The 19,668-nt window shown below is 43.0% G+C and overlaps 1 long non-coding RNA gene across 1 annotated transcript in view; it reads right to left on the reverse strand.

Annotated features, from left to right (window-relative positions):
- Window positions 1-4,863: 4,863 nt before the first annotated feature.
- The window catches only part of LOC116590023, a 62,100-nt gene continuing 47,295 nt past the window's right edge, over window positions 4,864-19,668 (reverse strand). Inside the window, exon 4 of the long non-coding RNA XR_004285493.1 lies at window positions 4,864-4,938. This is a non-coding gene — a long non-coding RNA (uncharacterized LOC116590023). The remainder of the gene's footprint in view (window positions 4,939-19,668) is intronic.

The following is a 19,668-nucleotide window of genomic DNA, read 5'->3' on the forward strand; positions in this document are numbered from 1 at the left end:
TAGGCCTCAGTTTCTTCATCTGTAAAATGTCATTAATAATAAACAGTTACTTTGTGGGAGAGGTCGTGAGGGTTAAATGAAAGATTTTACATACAACTGTGAGATAATAGAAAATATCTATATTCTCTGCTCCAAGTTCCTGGCACAGAGCTCCTAAAATGGTTCTGAAATTTCCTATGGGATAAGACTACCAGAGTATCAGGGCGCCTGGGTGGCTCAGTGGGTTAAGCCGCTGCCTTCAGCTCGGGTCATGATCTCAGGGTCCTGGGATCAAGTCCCGTGTCGGGTTCTCTGCTCAGCAGGGAGCCTGCTTCCCTCTTTCCCTCTCTCTGCCTGCCTCTCTGCCTCCTTGTGATCTCTGCCTGTCAAATAAATAAATAAATAAAATCTTTAAAAAAAAAAAAAAAGAAGGACTACCAGAGTATCTCTTGTTCTAATGAGGCATCTCTGAGTGGCCTCCTGGGTGGCTCCCCAAAGGCAGTTGGTCACCAGAAAGAACAGCCATGACTAGAAGCATGACGTTTAGCTCCACTCCTCGCTTTCCAGAGATGGGAGAGGGACTGGAAGTAGAGTTAATCATTGAACATGGCTACATGAGGAAGCGTCCATAAAATTCCCAGTAGCATGGGTTTGGGGGAGCATCTAGGTGGGTGAACACATCCATGTACCAGGATAGTGATGCATCCCAACTCCATGGGGATAGAAGCTCCTAGGCTTGGGACCCCTTCCCACAACCTCACCTTCTGTATCTCTTCATCTGGCTATTCATCTGTATCTTTTATCACATCCTTTAATACATGTATAAGGAAGTATAAGTGTTTCCCTGAGTTCTGTAAGCTCAGAATTTGCTCTAGCAAATTAAACCCAAGGGAGAGGCTTGCTGGAACCTCCAATTTGTAGCCAAGTTGGACAGATGGATGCTTTGCCACCCTACTAGTGGGGACATACTACTTGTGGTTAGCATATGCAGTGGGATGGGGCAATCTTATGAGACTGAGCTCTTAACCTATGGAATCTGATACTATCTCTGGGTAGCTAGTGTTGGAATTGATTTTGTAGGATGTCTAGCTTGTATTCGAGAATTACTGGTGTTAGGGAAAGAGCTTGCACATACACATTAGAATGGGGCTCAGAACACTTTAGTAATCCATGGCACACTTCAGGTATACAGTATGGACACAATAAATGAAAACTTGTTCTGTTATTACAATGATGACATTAAGGATAATGTTGTTCTTGGACTTTGGGCCACCAGCATGTGTAAGTCCAATAGATCATAATGTAAAGTGGACCAAAAAAAAGGCTACTCCCTGATTGTCTTTTTATCACTCTGGTAACACAATGATTTGTCAAATTTTCTTTTGTATCCCTGAAAATAAATAGTTTTACTCTTCGCTCATTCACCCAAAGTCATTTTTGATACCTACTGTATCCTAAGCACACAGAGTTAAAAATAGTTTAAAATAGTTAAAAATAGTTAAAAGCAGGCAGAGTTAAAAATTGTTAAAAATTGTTAAAAATTGTAAGATGAATAAGACCTCAGTCCTAGCCTTCAAAAGCTCACCATCTGGGAAGGGGAACAGCTGAGGTCTATGGAAGCTCTGGGACATCACCGCATGGTCAAGGCAGGCAAGAGTCAGGTCACAAAAGATAAACTGAAGTTAACAGGGAAGGGGATGGTCTGGACAATGCAGAGCAACTTACCCAAGCAAAGAACATTTTCAAAGGAAGAGAGAGAGAGCTTGGAACATTCTGTCATTTAGCCAGACGGCACACAGTGATATGATCAAATATGATATTGGAAGAACCTATTTAAGGGTGTATATTAGTCAGGCAGAGCTGCCCTAACCAAATACAAGTGACTGGGTGGCTTAAACAACAGAAATTTATTTTCTCACAGTTCTGGGGGCCATAAGTCCAAGGTCAAGGTGCGATGATCCTGAGGCCTTTCTCCTTGGCTTCTAGAGGGCCACCTTCTCATTGTGTCCTCACGTGGTGTTTTCTCTGTGTCATATACATCCCTGCTGTCACCTTCTTTTCATGCAGCCACATTAAGTCAGGGTCCTACCCTTATGACTCCATTTAACCTTCATTATTCCCTTAAAGACCTCATCTCCAAACAAGTCACACTGGGAGTTAGGGCTTCAACATATGAACTGGGGGGGGGGGGGGGGGGGGGGGGGAGGAGTAGACACACGCAACAGTGGGCAAGCTTGGTGGCATGCCAGCCAGAGACGTGAAAACTAAAAGTGGTAGGGTGAAAATGGTGAAAAAAAAAAAAAAAATGGTGAGGCCTGCCCTGAGTTAGTGGGAGTAGGAATGAAGGAAAGGGGAAGTCCCTGGAAAACCAAGTTGGCAGGATTGACGAGACACAGCACCTAGCTAACTGTGGAATGACTTAGGTAACTGAGTACGGAATGATCATGCGCCGAGGTGGGGTGAAAGCAGTATGTGGGGGGTAAGTGAAGAGCTCCCCTCTTCACTGTTGGCTTGGAGGTTCCTGGAGGACATATCAGTGGAGAAATCAAACATGGAGTAGGTATGAGGTCTGGCTCAGGAAAGGAATCTAGGCTGGAAATAACAGATTTGGGAATGGCTGGCATGGATAATGGCTGAGTAAGGACATGAGAGTGGATGAAATCACCTGGTTAAAAGTAAGGAGAGTGGAAAGAAGAGGTGGCCAAAATCTAAACCTCAGAAAGAAATCATTTAAAGAGCGGATGGAATAAGAGTTGCTTGTGAAGATGCCTGAGAGAAAAGAACCAGGGAAGTTAACTGAAAGATCAAGAGCATATGAGGTCACGGAAGACAGGAAGGAGAGTTTCAGGGTCAAATGCCACCCAAATATTAACAGTGTGGCCTTAAACATGAATGCAGCAGGCAGATACGAGTGACCCTCATGGGGACAGTTCCAGCACAGCAGGAGAGGCAGGAGCCCCGCTCGACGGTTGGTGCGGGGGCGGGGGGGGGGGGGGTGGTCACAAGGAAGGGGTGACCTGAGTAAACGAACCCTCTCGATTTGCTGCGTAAAGGAAATGACAAGGAAAGAATGGAAACTAAAGGGGAACTTAGAAGCCAATTAAGGGTCTGCTGTTGTTCACGTAAAAGACTTGAGCACATTTATTGGGAAAATATAACTGAGCATAGGAAAATGATAGCATAAGGATTCCAAGGAAGCAGGGAGTACAATGCAGGGTCCAGATGGAAGAAACGCACCGGGCATTAAGAACCTCTCTCATGGACAGATTAGGTCCCTGAAGTCGAAAGAAATCAGCAGGCTGAGGCTCCTTCTCCCTCCCAGGTCTTCGCGTTACCACTTCTGCTTTACTGGAGCCTTTATTCAGACATCAAGCTCTCCTTTTTCAGGACAAACACATTTTTCCAGTTGGACTCTCATCAACCAGCCCTCTGGGACTTAACACAGCCCCTAGTGCCTAACAGTTGCAATAAACATTTCCTGAATAAAAATCTAGGAGTGTGGCCTTAAGCCTGTGCAGCACAGACCTTGCACCTTCCCATGGATGGTCACCAGAGAACGGACCATGAAGAAAAGGCAGACACACACTTACAGGAAGGTCTCTGGGAAAGATTCATTATTCACTCTACAAACATTTACTGAGTGCCTAGTGCTGCCTTCAGCCATAGAACAGATGGCCCAAGGCAGCTGATTTATAAGGACTCCTGCAAACTGGAGGATTCCCTGCTCCCCACAAATGACAGCTCCGTGCCTTCTACACGCACCCATCTGCCATTACTGGAGCCCAGATATTCTCTCTGAATCCCCAGCATTGAGAAGCAGATCACTATCAATTTTTCTTTCTGTCAACAGGAGCTGAGGAATAATTATGCCCAATTGACATAAGCAGCTCCGATTGCCTTCAGAATTTGGCCTGAAGCCCAATTATATTTCTCTAGCTTGTGCCACAGAACATGAACAGTACAATTTGTCTTATTTCCTTCTCCTGCTTTTTAGAATATTCAAAAAAAAAAATTGGCTCCAGTGAAACCAACCAAGCATGTTCTTTAAGAATAATTTTGAGTCCAATCTATAAGCCAAGTTAATATGATATATATTCTGAGAGAAATTCAGTTGAAAGCATTTAGATATATTATTTTTAAATTATATGCACATGAGTAAAGTATACTGCACACAAATAATTTTAAAATGCTGTTGCTAGGTTGAATATAAATTAAGGTTGTAAATGCATACATGCAGGGACACACACACACACACACACACACACACACACACACACAGAGTCCCACATTCACCCCTGAGCTGTTTTGTAAAAATTATTTTCTAAGCTGATTGTTTGAAATTTAGATTACAATGTTTCCACAGAAAATGCCACAGATGCTGGGCAGCTTCCCAGGGTTATCTCCAAAAACCAACTTTACCTATAATGTAGATGAACCAGGTAGGACTGATCTGATTCTTGGGGAGAGTGGAATATGTGTGAGGGGAAGAAAAAGGTCAGGGGACCATAGGATAGAAAAGAGATCAGCTCCATCTAAAACTTTGCATTCTCTGGTTTCCAAACCCCCCATGTTGCTCTATTTCATGTTCTGGAATCCTTTTTCCAAGCTCAGACCTGCACTTGATGTCAAAGTCTCCATGTACCAACTGTGCTTGTCCTTGCCCATGAGCACTCCATCAGAAGCACAAATCCTACCCCACGAATGGACCAGCACTGCCCATGTGCTTATCCTCAGGACCCCACTCGTGATACCAAGTCCAAAGGATGGTTTGTTTGGCACATTCAGTGTATGCTTCCTCAGTCTTGCTTTCCTTTTTTTCAAACTGTATTAGATACTAAGACCTAAAATCAGAAGTAGAGTATAGGTATTACTGGCACTCACCAACATCCATTTATCTTCTGAGTATACTTCCCAGCCTTTGTAGTCAGTGGGGCTACGTGGCTGCCTCTGGCCCATGGACTGTGAACACAAAGGACATGTATCTTCAAGGCTGAGGCAAGAGAAGCTCCTGTGTGTGTGTGTGTGTGTGTGTGTGTGTGTGTGTGTGTACTAGCTTCCTAGGGTTGCTGTTACAAAGTATCACAAACTGATCGGGTTAAACAACAGAATTTATTGCCTCAGAATTCTGGAGGACTAGGGGCACCCAGATGGCTCAGTCTGAGTGGAAGTGCCTGCCTTCCGCTCAGCTCCTGATCTCAGGGTCCTGGAATCGAGCCCTATATCAGGCTCCCCGCTCAGTGGGATACCTGCTTCTCCTTCTTCCTCTGACTCTCTGCCTTCTTGTGCTCACTTGCTCTGTCTCTGCCAAATAAATAAATGAAATCTTAAGGTGGGGGAGGAATTCTGGAGCTCTAGAAGCTTGAGATCAAGGGATTGGCCAGACCATGCTATCTCTGAAGGTCCTAGGGAAGGATCTGTTCCAGGCTCTGTCCTTGCCTCTGCCAGTGCTTTGCCTTAAGGCAGTATAACTCCATATCATCACATGGCATTCTCCCTGTGTCCATGTCCTTCAGTCCAAAATTTCTCCTTTTTAGAAGAATACCAGCCATAAGGCATTAGGGCTTACATGATGACCTCACTTCAACATGAATACTTCTGTAAAGACCCTATCCCTAAGTAAGGTTACATTCTCAGGTATTAGGGGTTAAACCTCCAACATATCTTTTTAGAGGGACACAGTTCAACCCATAATACAATATGATGAATTCAACCCACTAGAAACATGGAAACCTGGTCTTAAGACAGCAGAGCTTGGATCGCTGACTCCCAGACTCCCGGAGGACTTCACATGTAGGAGAAATAAACTTTTGTTAAGCCACAGGAATGTGGGGGCTGTGTGTTGTCACAGCAGAGGCCAGCCTAACCACCTAATGATACAGGAATATTTCATGTAAAACTCCAGATTTCTTCCTTGGGAAGATCTAACTTACCAGACTTGCATCTCAATGGCAACAATTGGCAAGCAACCAAAGAGTAGCAATTTCCCTTAGACTGAACCAAATGCTGCTCCACAGACCCCAGGTCACTGCAGTCCCCACTACTCCCTGTCACTGCCCCACAACCATTTTCCATTACATGTCTTATTTTTCTTACTCTCCCCTCCTTTATCTGAATACATTACCTGCCCAGCCTAAGCTTGTGAATTTGCCAACTCTGCTCTACACTGGTCCTATTATTCAGAGCTGCCTTTAAATTATAATCCTTGTATGTGTTCTCAGTAGCCCCAGAGAGAGCTGCAGGTCATGCTAGCAGAGTAAGTCCTTTCTAGCTCAGAGTTCATAATAACCCATTTGCCTGTTCACTTTTAATGTAGAGACATAAACACATTTCAGGGCCAATTTCAAATGTATTTTGGAAAATCATCATAACATCAAAAACAGAGCTTCATACCTATTTTCAAAGCTCATTTTTATACTCATACCAATTCTAACAAGTTAGAGGCAGAAGAAGTATTACTATCATCTCTTTACCCATGAAGCAATTAAAGAGTCATGAAGCAGGTAATACAACAACAGTCCCAGAACTGGCGATTGGCAAAGGTGGGACTGAATGTGCAGCCCGTAGGACTCAAAAGCAGTGTGCTTGGCAACCTATGGGTCTTCATTTCCTCACAGAAAAGTGAAGTTGTAAGACAAGAAGTAGGGGTTTCCAAACTTAAGTTTAGCCATGTAAGTTTAGTCAAAGCTCATGTGAAAGGGCCAAAAGAACGTAAGTGGCTCCAGCTGACCTAGAGGTGAGCTCACAAGACAGGGAAGTGACACTGGGCTACCAGCATATGTTTTGACCAAGGAACGTTTTGACTCAGGAGAAAACACAATCAATTAAACTTCCAGCTTCTAAAAAAAAATTGCCCATTTTCTTTTTAAATTACCGAATATAGTAGATATATCCACATCAAAAAGATATATCCACATCCTAATCCCCAGAACTTGTGAACATTAACTTATATGGTAAAAGACTGAATGTTACCTTATTTGGGAAAAGGATCTTTGCAAATATAGTTAAGTTAAGGGCTTTGAGATGAGGAGGTGATTCTGGATTATCTGAGTGGGCCCTAAATCCAATGACAAGTGTCCTTATAAGAAACAGAAGACACACAGGGCACCTGGGTCACTCAGTTGGTTAAGTGTCTCAGGTCCTGATCCTGTGGCCCTGGGATGGAGCCCTGGGACAGGCTCCCTACTCAGTGGGGAGTCTGCTTCTCTCTCTCCCTCTGCCCCTCCTCCGGCTCATGCTCGCTCTCTCTCTCTCTCTCTCTCTCTCTTTCTCTCTCAAATAAATAAGATAAGAAAGAAAGAAAGAAACAAACAAACAAACACACACACACACACAGGAAAAGGCCAAATGAAAACAGGGGCAGAGACTGGAGCTCTGCAGCCACACACCAAAAAAAACCTGAATCCACCTTCTGGAAAGGAAAGATTCGGGGAAAGATACTCCCCTAGAGCCCCCAGGGGAAGCATGGCCCTGCTGACACTTGACTTGGGATTTATGGTCTTCAGAACTATGAGAGAATAAATTTCTGTTATTTTAAGCTGCCAAGTGTGTGGAGATGTGTTACAGCAGCCAGGAAACTAATACATCAAGAATGTGAAAAATTAAAAAGCCCATACTCTACCTGAGCTTTACCACACTGCCAACACCATTCCAGGGCAGAGAAGCAGAGATAGGATCAAACTGAAGGATAAGTGGGGGTGGAGGAGGTTCAGAGAGGAGGTGAGGCTCAGGAACTCTCTGAGGATGTCTTACACCTTGGCTGGTCCATGTCTTAAATCCATTCTTCCATCAGAGTTAAAGACACTTTGTGTACAGATATTTAGCCCTTTATTCTCAGCTCCAGACTGTACAGGAAATTGCCAATTATATTTCTACCAGTTCTCTCAGAACTTTTGGTAATACACATTTTCATTTCATAATATTCCCACGTAATGCTGGTTTGTGGAGATAAGCCTCGTGGTCCTCAGAACCTTTCCCAGTTTAATCAGACTTCTAAGAAATATCTTTAATATTTTTCTGAGTAAAAATAATAAATATGCATAAAAATTCAAACAATAGGTCAGTGAATAAAGTGGGAAATGAAAACCACCGTAACAGGAGTAGGGGTTGGGGTGGAATAAAAATCAAGGGTAGATATTGCTCACATCACTGATGATAGCAACCAATGATTTTATGGTTTTACAGGGTCATTTTGTATAGCCATGCCATGACACAAGATCTACATCAAAATGACTGAGCCAAGATGAATCTTGTATCAAGATACCCTTACAAAATTGCTCTGCTTTTCCCATTGAACTATATATTCTTCCTGACCTGACAACACCCAGAAAGTCCCTTAAGAGTTTTCCAGAAACTCTTAAGGGATCTTTGGGACACAGTTTGAAAAATGTTGGGTGTGATGCTCTTAAAATGTCTCTCCACTTAACATTCAGGAAATGTGTATAGATGTGGGTGTATTTAATAGGCAGTCATAAAATAACACAATACAACAGAAAGCTATTGGAATGCATACCCATAAACCAGTAAATGCCTGCCAGCAACCAGAAAACTAGTAGTTTCTGCCTCTATTGATACTTGTGATTGCAACTTAATGATGTTTTTACTTAACTGATGGCAGCTGTCTCCATGAGAAGCTATTAGCACATTAGGTCTTTATTAAGACTGGCAAAGTAATAAATAATGTTCATGACTTCTCTTTTGTTCACAAGGTTAATTGTTGTTTAATAATATTCTTGTGATGTGTTAAGAGCTCTCAAGGAATTATATATGTAAACCACTTAGCTAAAAAAAGAAGTCTTAGCAATCTACTAATTTACAAAGTTGTTGATAGAGTTAAGACATACCTGGTGGTAACGTACTGGGTATTATGATGATTATCCAGGATTTTGCATTTATTCTAATTTTTTTTTTGTTTAAATCAACAAATACTTACTTGGCAAAATACTAACCTAGAAACTCTGGGAGGTACAAAGTCATATAAGATGCCACCAATATTCTCAAGAAATGGTTGAATGTTGTTGAGGAAGAAACTACATACATGTTAAGTCAATCATTAAAATGAACTATATTCAGGGGATAAAGAGAGAAAGCTAATTCAGCTTGGTTATAATATATAATCTAACTATGCATTGCTGTATTTGGTTTGCTAAAACTTGTTAAGAAATTTTCTTAAGTCTAAGGCATTTGTTTAAGCCTCTGTTACTTGGTTACTTAGCTACTTACTGCCAAACACACCCCAACTTACCTAGGTGTGCTCCTTTAGACACCACTCTCCTCTGAGCAAGATGGGACATGAGAGATTAGTCCTGCCAAAGAGGAGGACAGACCCCAAAGAGAAGAAGGGATTGACCAAAATAATGTGGTGGCGGCAAAGACTGGACCTACCAGACCTCAGGTCACCCAATTTTTCACTCCTTGAGGCTTTAAAAAAGGGTTTTGTCTGTGCCAACATTGCCCTTACAGTTTGCCCAGTTTGGACAGAACACCCCCAATCCCAGCACACCAATGAGACACAAAGGCAGAAAGGAAAAAAATATGGTGGTGGTGGTAATGAGGAAGAATGAGGAGGAGGAGATGAGGAGAAAACGATTTAGTGAGAACTGAAGACAGCCTAGGTGCTCTACAAACACATCTACTGTAAGTTTTATATAGTATCTCTCCAAAGCATGGACCTGAAGTAGCCTGACTTCACAGATGAGGAGACAGAGCCGTTCAACACCCAAGGTTCGCAGTTAATGGCTACCAGCAAATGTGAAATCCCAGACTGGTCGGACTTCAGGGCCTGGACGCTAAGCCACAACACACAGAACACAATGGGCTAGGCGACTTCTGGAGAACCTGCACAGCCCATGAGTCTGAGACGGACCAGACAGGGTCACGGGACGGTCCTTTCCGCTGGTGGCTGAGAGAACTCTGCAGAAGGGCTGTTTGCTAGAGCCCCCAATGGCTTTCTTGACATTCCTGCTCTCCGTGGTACATTCAGTAACCAAGACAATCATCTCAAATAGGAATTCCAACGAAGCTCGGAGCAAGTTAATTAGCCGTGCTGCAGACACATTAAAACTCTGGGAGCAGTTACCATAGTAGGTAACCTTGCATGTTTTACAAAGTGTGGCGTTTTCATTTCAGCTCATGTTGAATAATGAATAATTTTCCCTGCCCCCTGCCAGACAGTGAATGATGAGATGCCCTTCGGTGATTCAGCGATGTTGAATTAATCGGATGATAGAATATCCGCATCTTTCCCTGGGCCACCAACACGTTCCTCTATGATTTTCCTCTCCTCCCATCTCCCTCTCCCGAAATTCTACCACAGACCTGGAAAGGAGATGGCTGCAGAGGCGGCAGCTGCCACCCCGCCCTGTTGGAGGCTGGCCTGTGTGGGAATGTGGATGCAAGGGGAGGGGGACCCCCAGGCATTCCTGGCAACCCAGATGGGGTTGCACCAGCCAGCAGTCTCTGTTCAGCCCACCATGAACCCATCTTGCCTGAGGCATCCCACACCATTGCCTCCAGGGGAGACAACTGCAACACCCTTAATGTCACTCTCCAGCTCCTACATAATTTGTCTTTAGAAAAGTCACATGTTTGGGACACCTGGGTGGCTCAGTCAGTTAAGCATCAGACTCTTGGTTTTGGCTTAGGTCATGATCTTATGGGTCGAGAGATCAAGCTCTCTGCTGCTCAGAGGGGAGTCTGCCTGAGGATTCTCTCCTTCTGCTCCTCCTCCCCTCACAGCTGCACTCTCCCCACCAAACACAAAAATATAGATTTTTAAAGATTTTATTTATTTATTTAAATATTTTTATTTATTTATTTAAAGATTATTATTAAAGATTTTATTTATTTATTTGACAGACAGAGATCACAAGTAGGCAGAGAGGCAGGCAGAGAGAGAGGGGGAAGCAGGCTCCCTGCTGAGCAGAGAGCCTGATGCGAGGCTCGATCCCAGGACCCTGAGATCACGACCTGAGCCGAAGGCAGAGGCTTTAACCCACTGAGCCACCCAGGCACCCCACAAAAATATTTTTTTAAAAAAGAAAAGTTACATGTTTATTTACTTTTACTTTTATTTCCCTTCACTGAATGTAAACCCCATGATAGCAGAGACTGGCTTTTGTTTACTGCCGTGCTCAGGAGACAGAATCTACCACAGTGCCTAGCACGTCAGAGGAATACAATACTGTTTGCTAAATGGGATTTCCTGGGGAGGTAGAGGACAGAATCAAACCTCATCCCACATAGCAAGACTTCACCCAGTCCCCTACTAGACATCTGTCCTCTGAGGTAACCCTTCTCCTTTTTCCACCCAGCCTCCACAAATGCCCCTCAACTGTCCCAACAATCTAGAAGAGTCCTGCTACCAAAACAAAGCCCAGGGTTCCCCCCTCCACCTTAGAAATCATTTCAGCTAAAGACAAAACAATCCAACCATCAATAGACAAGTGACTAAGTAAATTAGGGTACATTCATAAAACGGGATGCTATGCAGACATTACAAAGAATTTGGCCAATGATAGATAGACAGACAGATAGAGAGGAAGGACAAGTAATAACTGAGAGGGGCACCTCGGTGGCACAGTTGGTTGGGCTTTTGGTTTCGGCTCAGGTCACGCTCTCAGCATAAGATTGAGCCCTGTGTGGGGCACCCTGCTCAACATGAAGTCTGCTTGGATTCTCTCTCCCACTGCCTCTGCCCCCCCCCCCATGTATTCACTCTCTCAAATAATTTTTTTTAAAAAGTATAACAACTGAGAAATATTACTTAATGATAAAAGCAAGACACAGTACCACAGGTATAGTATGATTATATATGTGAAGGAGAGAAACAAATACATTTATATTAAAATTTACTTAGTAGATCTTTGGAAAAACATGTAAGAAACGGTTAATGGTGGCTGCCTGTAGGGTACAGAACTAAGAAATTGTGGGAAAAGAGACATTTTAAAGGGGTTTCTTGGTACTGTTTGAGGTTTTAGTTTTGTTTTGTTTTGTTTTGTTTTGTTTTTAAGATTTTATTTATGTATTTGACAGAGATCACAAGTAGGCAGAGAGGCAGGCAGAGAGAGAGAGGAAGGGAAGCAGGCTCCCTGCTGAGCAGAGAGCCCCATGCGCCGCTCGATCCCAGGCCCCTGGGATCATGACCTGAGCCGAAGGTAGAGGCTTAACCCACTGAGCCACACAGGGGCCCCAAGTTTTAGTTTTTGAGGTGTAGCTTCTTTTTTTCTTCTAGAGTACCTAATTTTTTTGTATGTATATCAAATAAACATAATTATAAACTAGAGGAAAGAAAAACATGTGGGTGGGCAGGCAGACAGATAGCTAAGCAGGCCATCAGTCAACTTCATCACACCCCTGGAAAAATTCACCCAACCAAACAGGAATATCATGCTTTGGGGTGTCTGCTGAGAACACAGACTTGAATCTTCATCCTTCCATTTTCTGCAAGAATAAAGCCTTCAAGTATATAATGGCACCTGTTGGATCCCAAGACCAAAGAAACTCAATGAGCTGACAATTAACTTAAAAATGCATTTTAATGTAAGTTATTTAAAGGTAACTATGGGATTGGTCTACCCAGAACTTTCAGTTCCCCCAGCCATTCTTTTCACAGAAAATAACTTTTTAAACCAGAATAAATTAGCTTTGCGATAATAATAGAATGTAATGAGTGTTTGGAAACATGTTCTACTTATCAAAAAACTCTCCAATCACATGAACTTGGTGATTTCTCACTGAATTATTTATTATCTGCTGGTCCTTTCGCCTGTCTCCACCACTTGCTACTACGTCCTATACAGTTATTAGGTCAATTGTTGGAATAAGAGATAGAGCAAGAGCTATGATTTTCTGTTTTTGTGTTAACCCCCTGGGAGAAATCCCACCTGTCTTTTGGAGGGTACTGTGAACTCTCTTGACAGGTGAGGGTGTTGGCTCTCTGCCAGGGAGACTCCACGGCAGCTGACAACCACGTGTCGTGGCTGACCAAAAACCATGCTCCAGAGCTACTGAGGGACAGTCAGGAATTAAGTCTGGATCCAAGAAACATGCAGTCCTGGGCAATCCTCACCTCCCACAGATTCTGCCAACTCCTTTATCTATACCTGCCCCAATACCTAAGCCTATGCCTATACCTACACCTGTGTCTACACACATACCTCCCCTGGACCAAGATATCTATACCCTCTCTCTTTGACTGAGTTAGATAATAGACTGAGTGTTTCTGAGCACAGATAAAGAAGGAAGACAGTGAGTTTCGTTCCTGAAAGAAATGAAGTCCTTCTCTTAGTGATTCTGCCCTATTTGGCAGCATCAAGATCATGGTAGAAAGAACAGTTCCTTTCTGACTACCAAAGAACCACCAGGACTGGATTTATACTTCTAAGCCAGCTAAAGGGAGGAGGCTCTGGTAAGAGCTGAAGGGCAAGCTTGCACTAACCAATCCTGGATAAACCAGATTAGATTGCCCGGGCAGAGGTGGGTGATTTAATAAGCATGGCAACCAATCAATCCTAGGTTCATATCTTCATAACTTTCTATTTTGCATCTTCCTGGAATTAAAGAAAAATTGTTAATGTAATCAGCAAATTCCTAGATCACTGACAATCGTAGGGGATAAATGAACACAGTGGCATTTTAGTTTAGGGACTGATTAGCTAATAAAGGAGGTGTTGTTTAGAACGGGATGATTCATGTGTCTAGCCTTGTAGCTTTGCTCCTCTAATTTAAGGCCTAGACAGTCACTTACAAATCACTCAAGACAGAGCCACTTTAAACCCTTATCAGTCATTCACACCTAAATGTGAATTAATCTATTTTAGATTAAAAACAGTTTTCAACAGGACAAAGAAGGACAGAGAACATAGTCCCGGCTGTTTGAGGGAGATGGAAAGGATGCCACCATACAATGGGGTAACTGGAAGGGAAAGATGGGAAGGACAGAATCAGCACCAAAGACAAATTCCAGTATTTCTCTTGGGTAGCAGGGCTCTCAAGCAGTGGAGAGCTTTGCCCATCTCAAGTGCCTGTGTACTCTATCCAGTGGCAGAGAACATGGTGGTTTCCTCATCTCCCTGTTCATATATTTATCTTTAGCTCTTTTTGTATAGAGGAGACGTCTAAGGATATCAGCCAGCTGCCCAAGCTCTAGTTGTTCTTGGACCATTCCCATAACTAGCAGCAGAATAGCAAAACTTCACTCTTTCATAGGAATTATTTCAAAGGAATTATTTCAAAGGAATCATTCTCTCAAGTTTCATAGGAATTATACTCTGCTTACAGGGTGTCACCTCTGCCTGGCCATTCCCTCTTCTTCCTCTTCTTCTTCTTTTTTTTTTTTTTAAATATTTTACTTATTTATTTGACAGAGAGAGAGAGAGATCACAACCAGGCAAAGAGGCAGGCAGAGGGAGAGGGAGAAGCAGGCTCCCTGCTGAGCAGAAAGCCTGATTCGGGGCTCGATTCCAGGACCCTGAGATCATGACACCAGCCGAAGGCAGAGGCTTAACGCGCTGAGCCAACCAGGCGCCCCTCCCTCTTCTTCTTAACCATAGTAATATCCACCTTGAACATCCTTATTATACAATAAACATAGAATTTATAATGGTCTATGAATTCAGCCACATGGTCTATTATTTGCAGCTTCTTGATAAATGGGTCCTAAGGTTAATCATGGCTTTATTAAGAAAGTCATTTGACTAGATTCTAGCTGTTCCCATAGCCAGACGCCTAACACTTAGGGAAAGCTGAACCTCACCATGGTGGGCTAAGTCATGCCCCCCCCCCATTAACATATTGAAGCTCCAAGCACTAGAATGTGACTGCATTTGGAAATAGTATTTGTAGATGATCGAGTTAAAATGAACTCATTATAGTGGGCCCTAATCCTAAGACCCAAGGCTCTATTGGTCTTATCCCATGAGAACCAGGTAATTTAGCAAGTTAGAGCCATCCCTTTTGCACACTGTTCCAATGACTCTAGGTGAAACTCTTTATGATCTCACAGAGGAGGTACTTCAGCTTTGAGAATCACTTTTTGCCTTTTCACTCAGATACCCTGACTGAGTAGAAAGTGTACAACGAATAACCAGCAATGTCTGCTGCAGGCATAAATAAGACAGGGAATTTGCCCCTCATGCCTATGGATATGCCATGCCTGGACTAAATGGTGTCTAGCCCTTCCAAACTTAAAAACTTTAAAATTTCCTTCTCAGGGCACCTGGGTGGCTCAGTCAGTTAAGCACCTGCCTTCCACTCAGGTCATGATCCCGGGGTCCTGGGATGGAGCCCTGCACCAGGGTCCCTGCTCGCCAGGAAGCCTACTTCTCACTCTTCTTCTGCCTGCCACTCCCCTGCTTGTGTTCTCTCTCTCAAATTAATAAAGCCTTTTAAAAAATAAAATAAAATAAAAAATAAAATTTCTTTCTCCACCGATCCAGGGTTTCTTATTATTGCCTTCATTATCACTTTTCGTCATTGTTGCTGCTTTATGCTACTCACTCTTGATACACCTGCTCTTTCTTTTTCTTTTTTTCTCTCTTGTCTCTTCTCCAGTTGCGATGGTTAATTTTCTGTGTCAACTTGACTGGTTCTAAGGGATGCCCAGACAGCTAGTAAAACATTATTTCTGGGTGTGTCTACAAGAGTGTTTCTGGAAGAGAGTCGCATTTGGATAGGTAAACTGAAAGAGTAGCTTGTCCCATCAGTGCAGGTGGGCATCATGGAGGGCCTGAGTAGAACCAAAGGACAGAGGAAGAATGACTCGCTCTCTGGTTGAGCTGCCCTTGGACATGTGTACTCACGGCTCTCAGGCCTGACCCCAAGACTCCTACCACTGGCTTCCCTGGTTCTCAGGGCTCTGGGCCTGGATTGAATCACACCAGCAGCTTTCTTGGTTTCTCAGCTTACAGTTGGCGGATCATGGGACCTCTCACCTCTGTAATCAGGTAAGCCAATTTCTTATGATAAATGGAGCCTCTCAGTGGCTCACTCAGTTAAGCAGCCAGCTCTGGATTTCAGCCCTAATCTCGGGGTGTGAGATCGAGCCCCTGCAACAGGCTCTGCTCTCAGCAGGGAGTCTGCTTGAGATTCTCTTCCTCTCTATGCCCTTTCCCCTGCTTGTGTGCTCTCTCCCTCTCTCTAAAATAAATTAATGAATCTTTAAAAACAAAGAGACAGACAGATAGATAGATAGATAGATAGCTATGAGGATATATATGTACATATCCAGCTGATTTTATTTCTCTGGAGAACCCTACAATACACCAACCTTATCCTGCTCTCTTTTGGTATGCTTAATGGCTTTGGTGCTGACAGAATTATCTATTATAACCATCATCAGCCAATAAAAATTCACTTTTCCTTTTAAGCTGATAAAATGACTAATCACAAGGCACTGTCTATAACCTTTTCAGATTAAGTTCTTGGTTACTTTCCTCTATGCTTATAGTAGCCTTTTCTACTTTTCTTTTTGCTTTTTTAAAGTCTCCTAAAGGTTTGTGAGCACTGGAGGCTGATACACTGGAAAAGTGCTGTGATACAGAAAGTTTCCAACACTTAGTGATTGACAAGAGGTAAAACCACAGTCGCAATTTCTGAAGAGGAGGTGATTACATTACAGTAAACAAAGCCCCATCTTTCTCTACAGCTTCCCATATATCATTCTGTTTGATCTTTACAATCTTGTGATGCAGGCAGGGCAAGTACCCCGTCGTTCCCACACTGCATTTAGGGCTCAACATCAGAAAGACTCAGTGACTCAACTGCATAGAATTAAAACATTTTGGGTTGTGTCATCTCACCAGTCATGCAACAAATTACTTAATCTCACTCGTAAGGATATTATCATATATGATGTAGATACTCTTTAATAACCATCAAGATCCACCAAGTGAATAGGGTTAAACTTGGCCAGGATTGCATTGATTAAAAACCACATTTAATGAGGCTTTAAACTGTGTCCAAACAGCTTTTCCCCAAAGCGGCAGAACGGCTTCTCTCTGAAGCATTCTCCCTTTTGAGTGAACCATTTTGCTATATAATTTCATGCCTCACTCAGAGGCTCTGATTGCCTCATCAGGTGTGAATCAGACAAATTAAAGAAATAACCAAATTCATTTTGCACACGGTTCCAAATTACTAGGCTCAGAGCAAGGGCCTGTATTTTACTCCACATTTGCCCCACATGAGGAATGGGCTTTGGGGTGACTGTTTTCCTCGCTAGGAACGCCCCCTTTCACTAGTCTGGTTACTGCCTGTGTGTTGAGTAGTCAAACTCACCATAAATATGCAAACACATGTTTCCAAAGGGAAACAACCAGGCTTTAATGTTTTCTAGAAAAGTAAGGAGATTATCGTGAATTACATGCACTCTGTTACCGCCATTTTTCCCAGTCCCTGAAACTGGATTTTCCCCGAAATACTGGCATATAGAAGTAACAAGTTCTCCTTTAGCCTAAATTTTCCTCTGGACCAAAGACTAAAGAAAGCTACACTGAGAGCTCAGAATAGAAAAGGCTTGCTGTGAGAAAGCATGCATCTCTAGGATGAGAAATCAGCATGTCCTGGGCCTCCTGGTTCTGGTGAGACAGCCAATGTTAGAGGATTTCTGTGGGGGCGAGCAATGAAAGCTCACCTCAGGAGGTGCAGCTGTGTCTTGGTTTAGAACAAGAAATAACAGGTTTGCTCCCTGAAGAGCTGGTAAGTATTGGGAAGAAATAGGAACACTACTATCCTTCTTTCCTCTTGACAGGTGTTACCCAAGTTATTTGCCAAAAGGACAGAGCCCAGGTTTCAAATAAGTCTTTCAAGTTGAGATAGCGTGGAGCTCATTATCAGATTAGAGACTGAAAGCCACTGGGGTGAGGGCTGCTGGGCGGGCCTCCCACAGTCCTGCGTGGGGCTGTCCACCCACACTGCTTCGCCAGTGCGGGCGTCTATCAAGTGTCTCCGCTGTACATGCAAGGTTCAAAATAAGGACTGAAAGTTATCTGAGTAAGATAAGTTTTAGGCCTTATTTTATCAGACTTTTCATCAGATAAATCATTCTCACCTCTTTAAATCTTTTCCCTTCCTCGATGACACGACACTCTCGTGGTTTTCTCCCATCCCTCTGACAACCTCTTCCTAGTGCTTCCCTCATACCTCCTCCTGTCACTGCCAAACATTGGAGTTCCCCAAAGTGCATTCCCAGGCCCTATTCTTTATTCTTTTCTCAATCTACACTCTCTCCTAAGTGCCTCCTCACTCCTGTCATCATCTTTAGTCCTGTATGCAAACCACCTATACAAAAATGTTTCTCCTCAGAGATCCCTCTTCCTGACTTCTGAATTTGTTAACCAACCACTTTCCTGTTATTTTACTATGGATGTCTCAAAAGCGCCTCAAAATTAACAAAAGCAGAATCGAAGTCTTAATTCAAAAAGGGCCTGACACTTGCTGCACAGATTTTGATCTAGAAGGACAGACAACCACCAATGCCAGGAGAAGCCCTGCTGGTAAGAGTGGACCAGATAAATCACACTGACCAACCCTCCACTGAGAACACCTAGAAAATCTGGGGAAGCCATTCTACTACACATGTTTGAGGGCACCAGAAAATGCACATGGCAGTGAAAATTACCAGGTGAAGACCTAACAAAAGAAAGAAACCCAGAGAAACAAGCCTAGTTTTGGGGACTGCTTCTTCCCTAAGGGAGGTCTTCAAAGTCACATAGAGAAGGCCAAGAGGCAGAGAAACTGAGTAAAGCTTCTGACCAACTCATAAGTCAAGGACACAAAAATGAGAGTTTGGGCCCTGCCAAGGAAAAAAACCCTTGTAAACTCCCCAGGGTTTCATTTGGGACTCTGTATTCCTCAGGTTTCCAGAGTTCTCCAGAGAAACAGAAAATAGGGTATGTATATATGTGTGTGTGTGTGTGAGAGAGAGAGAGAGAGAAAGAGAGAGAGAGTGTGTGTGTGCGTGTGTGTGTGAGAGAGAGAGAGAGAAGTTTATTTTAAGGAATTGGCCCACGTGGTTGTGGGGGCTGGCAAGTCCAAAATCTGCACAGCAGGCTGCTAAAGATCCAGGGAACAGTTGATGTTGCAGTTTGAGTTCAAAGGCAGTGTGGAGGTAGAATTCCTTCTTCCTCAGAGGATGCCAGTCTTTTTTTTTTTTTTAAAGGTTTAACTGATTGGGTAAGTACCACCTATGTTGTGGAAGATAATCTGCTTTATTCAAAGTCTACTGACTTTTATTTTTTTTAAAGATTTTATTTATTTATTTCAGAGAGAGAGAAAGCATAAGAAAGGAGATGGGGAGAGGGAGAAGGAGAAGCAGACTCCCTGCTGAGTAGGGAGCCTATACAGGGCTGGATCCCAGGATCCCAGGATCATGAGCTGAAGGCAGTTGCTTAACTACTGAGTCACCCTGGCACCCCAAAGTCTACTGAATTTAAAAAAAAAAAAAAGACTTTACAAATGTGTACTGTTAATCTCATCTAAAAAAATTTCTTTACAGAAACATTTAGACTAGGTTTGACCAAATACTGTGGCCTAGGCAGGTTGACACAAGAAGTTAACCATCATAGATCACATACCACTGCTGATCCCAAACCATATTGATTCTCAGTAGTCTTAAGAATTTCACATTATTCGGTATAAGGACAAAGTATTAATTAATATTAAACTTTAAAAAGTCAAGGATGTGTAATATAA

The sequence above is a fragment of the Mustela erminea genome, chromosome 5 (assembly GCF_009829155.1).
Source record: "Mustela erminea isolate mMusErm1 chromosome 5, mMusErm1.Pri, whole genome shotgun sequence".
NCBI lineage: Eukaryota > Metazoa > Chordata > Mammalia > Carnivora > Mustelidae > Mustela > Mustela erminea.